The sequence below is a fragment of the Sinocyclocheilus anshuiensis genome, unplaced genomic scaffold, assembly GCF_001515605.1.
Source record: "Sinocyclocheilus anshuiensis isolate Anshui unplaced genomic scaffold, SAMN03320099.WGS_v1.1 scaffold111, whole genome shotgun sequence".
NCBI classification, from domain to species: domain Eukaryota; kingdom Metazoa; phylum Chordata; class Actinopteri; order Cypriniformes; family Cyprinidae; genus Sinocyclocheilus; species Sinocyclocheilus anshuiensis.
The window spans coordinates 1,066,143-1,070,849 of NW_015552549.1; positions in this window are offsets into that span (position 1 = coordinate 1,066,143).

Below are 4,707 nucleotides of genomic sequence, written 5' to 3' on the forward strand. Positions count from 1 at the left end.
TGTGTGTGTGTGTGTGTGAATGTGTGTGTGTGTGTTTGTGAAGGGGAATGCAGAAGCAGTTAGGGTAGGTACTTTTCATGCCTCTGGGAGCAGTTTACCTTGTTAATCAAGTCACTATGGCTCTAGATACTAAAATAGACAGACATCACAACATCTATGAGGCAAACATTTGATGGGAGGACATTAAACTGCTAATGGTATGAGTCATAAACATCATATCTGTCATGCTGGGAGACTGATAGTGCTCAGATAGGTCTTGTTATAATGAGTTTATAGATTTAACACTAATGTTTTTCTTTTCAATGTGCCAATTAATAGCTCTAAATATACTTATAACAACACTGAAGTATTACTTTGATTTTTCCTAGTTTTATTGGAACTGATTATAGCTTGATATGATGCTTCTATCGATGATGTATGTTCTATCATTCAGTATTTTTACATTATTCAGCAAAGTGTTAACATCACAGGATCAATTACATTTTAAAATATATTACCATAGAAAACTGTTATTAAATTGTCATCACAATATTACTGTTTTCTTTCTTACTTTCTTTCTTTCTTTCTTTTTTATCAAATAAATGCAGCCTTGTTGAGATATCTTTCAAACACATAAAAAAATCTTACCCACCCCAAACCTTTGGAAGGAATTGTATAAAACAGGTTTTATTAGTTATTTTTGGATATATAAACTGTGAATACATTTTCCTGAACGTGGAAGTCTTGCCCAACTCATACTGGTAGGATGCTTTTCATTTCTGCTGTTTCTATTTCTAGTTCTGTTTCTGCTATTTCTAGTCAAATTAACATATTTTCCGAGCCAATAATATAACCTTAAACCTATGAAAATGGTTTCAAAAAGCACTTGGCGTCGTAGTTTCATCACTTTACAGTGCAATGACCGTAAGTAACACCTGTCATAGTTTAATGAGTGGGTAGAAGACATGAAGCGGTCTGAAGTTAGCTGCAATGAAATCAGATGAGCGCACATATCCTACATAACTTCTTATTGTCTTTATTAAATTAAACAGAGCGACAGCCTATAGCCGCTGAGAGGCTAAGAAGGAAAGAATCCATGATGCGTTCCACTCCGTTTGCATTCTTTTGAACATTTATTGACATGACAACAAACAAATGCATGTTTAAAAACGATCAGAACGCTCAACAGAAAGTGAGCGTTCCCGCAACTCACCCCCTCTCTACTCACGCATGTCAAACAGAAAAACACAAGCAGGTAAATATCCACCTGCCCCATGTGACCAAACACCCAGAAATAAATAATCGCAATACAAAATAAAAGACAAACATTTTATGCACTTACAAAATGTTTTTAAAAAGTTCTTCCCTACACAAACTTGTAAACTCATTTATCTGAGCTCTTTGTCTTTTTGTCACCCTCGTTGATCAATCACTCAATCTTATGAATAGTTAAATAAATTAGGCATTTGTTTGTTTGCATAGTAAAAGCCATATGGCCTGTTCTTTCCTCTGAATCCAATTTGACAAAACATGTAGTGCCTCCAGAGAGGGCAAGAGAAAGAGAGAGCGCAGCAGTGCCAGGTGCAGCTCCTGTACTTTAAGCAAATGGAAATAACCTTTACCCAGCAGCAGAGCTGATATCATCAGCAGAAGAACCCAGGCAGTTGGCACAAGTGGTCCGTTACCTCTGCGGCCTATCATTATCAACAGGAATGCTGTCTGTTATCTCAACAGCACCCTATCAAAGCGCACCATTACACAAGCACAGCGCGAGCAAGGTTAGAAGCCCTCACTAATGTCATTTGTAAAGACCTATGAGAAGCCTAATGAATGAAAACACATCCTGGTCCATATGTATTAGTACAATGTGAACAATACAGCCCTTTCTCCCCTTTTTTAACAAAAGAGAGCTGATGAAAAGGAGACCTTGTTAAATAAATTAGAGCTCCTTTGGTACAGAACCTATGGAGTGGATTGATCGAGAAAATTGATTTTTGAAAACAGGGCTCCCCTATTTCACTTGGACTTTTACATGTTGTCCACCCTAATATGGTCATGCTTGGTTTAATGGATTGATGGATGGATGGATGGATGGATGGATGGATGGATTGACAGACTGAAGTGATTCTAGGCTATATTGCCAACACAGAGGAATTCTTGGCACGGTTAACAGATTGGTGACCGAGTGAGTTTGAAGGGGGCAGATGGATGACTAATGTGCTGTGATTGTAACTGGACTGCTGTGGACTTAATATCAGACTCAGTAAAGATATGGACATGTGCTGCAAAAAGGAGATGAACTGTAGCAACTGATGAAAGATTGGCATGGCAACAACTATAAACATGTATCTTTGTTTGGCCAGAGCAACAAAACATTAATCAGGCATTAAAATACTCTTAAATAATAAAAGTCAAATCATGAGTTTTTGGAAAATTACATAGGGTCATCCAGGATATGGGTGTTTCTTCAAGTTTTAATCTTCAACTCTAACCCCTGGGAATTTTAATGTTCCAGGGGTTGATTTATATTCAGTAACAGATTTCACAATTTTTGTCATATGTAGGTCTATATACTGTATATATATATTTCTAAGACTTTTAAACATTTTTGTAAGAACTCTTTAAAAAACTGTAATATTATAATATTATTACTATTTAAAATAACTGTTTTCTATTTGAATATAGTTTACAATTTATTTCTAAATTTCAGCAGCTGTTACTCCAGTCTTCAGTTTTACATGATCCTTCAAAGTAATTCTTATATGCCAATTTGATGATTAGAAAGTTAAAAAGAACAGCTTTTATTTGAAATTTCAATTATTTGAAAAAAAAATCTGTCCCTTTTCATACATTTAATGCAACCTTTCTGAATAAAAGTATTAATTCCAGTAAAAAAATATTGAATATGAATGGTAGTGTTACACTGTTGAACATTGTTAGAGGACATATTAAATAAAATATAAAATGTGTGGAAAGTGTGATTATTTTCAGTCTGTGGGGCCAAAAATGCCATAGTTGAAGAAACATCCACTTACTTTTGCTTGTAAATGTGTGTACAGTACTGTATGTCCCATGTACCATTCTAGTTTGATTTATGACAGTCACCTTCTGCAGTCACATGATACTTTATCTAGAGTCTGGGAATGCATTCCAGCAGAGGCACATGGTGCTGGAGAGGTGTGCTCTAGTCAGACTCTTCCATTCGACACAATCTCCAATACGGTCCACACTGGGACACCAAGCCACGAGACCAGGGCATACTTATCATGCTGTTTATAACGATCCTTCCATTGTATCTAGAGCAACGTTTAATGTCACGCAACACCGTCGCATGCTGATATGCTGTGGTTGCTGCTGAAAGAACATTGTGGCATATCAGCAAGTTTTCAAAAAGAGGAGCCGAAATTGACTCGAAGAGAAAGTCAAAAATACAGACAGTTGCAAAACAGTCTGGAATACATTCTGAATGTAAGTGATTTCAGTAAAAGTTACGCAGCCTTTTATCTAGAGTCTGAGAATGCATTCCAGCACAGGCACATGGTGCTGGAGATGTGTGCTCTAGTCAGACACTTTTCCATCCGACACCACCTCCCCTACAGTTCTCACTGGGGCAGAGAGCCACAAGACCAGGGCATACTTATCATACTGTTTATAATGATCCTTCCATTGTATCTAGAGCAACATTTAATGTCACACAACATTCACATTCTGATATCCTGTGGTTGCTGCTGGAAGAACATTGTGGCAAATCAGCAAGTTTTCAAAAAGAGGAATGGAAATTGACACAAAGAGAAAGTCAAACATACAGAAAGTTGCAAAATTGTCTGGAACACATTCTGAATGTAAGTGACTTCAGTAAAAGGTACGTAGCATTTCAGCTGGATAGCAGCAGGCTTGTCTAGAAAAATGTACTGTTGCCTGCCGTGCTCCTCACGCTGAGTTGTTTGGAGTTTCATCTATAATCAAAGATGCCAGGATACAAGGAAATCCATCTCTACTTCTCGCCCCTGTGGCGCAAAGAAACTGTGGTGAATTTTTTTGTTTATATTTGTTTATGTGTGCATGAAAGTTTATGAGCAGAGAGAGGTTTGGTTATCAACCCATCCTGGTTCCTTATTCTGTCTAGTAAGGGAAGCAGAACTTAAGGAAGTTTCATGCCAAATAAATATTCTGTTTCATGTCGATGAAGCCTCTATTCAAAACACCATATTGATAGCCAAAACAGTGTTCCCTTGGAGACAAAAAACATGACTGTAATTACACTCTCTATAAACACAAACACCAGGGAATATTATCGTACAGTCAGTTGCTGAGTAAGATTTCACCTGTAGCGTCTGGACCAATCAAACACAATATATATATTTTGTTAGCTATATTTAACAAATACTCTGTAACACCCCTCAGTTAACAAGCCATATGAGGACCTATGGACCCTTCCCCCGAAATGCGTAACACCGCAGGAGGGCAGAACAGGCCTCTGGTTCCATGGCAACCAACGCTGATATCACTGGGTTTATTGCCTAGAGGAATGCGAAGCAGGGAAAATCACTGCATGTTCCATAGCAAGAGGCACAATGCACAGTAGAAATTGACTTTTCTACTAATTAATTCATAGGAAAACCTTTCTTTGAATGAACACACATATCCTTCAGGTCATGGTGTATGTTGTCTTTGATATTTTTAGACTATTCTATGCATGCTTATGATGGAACCCATTCCTGTCATCTT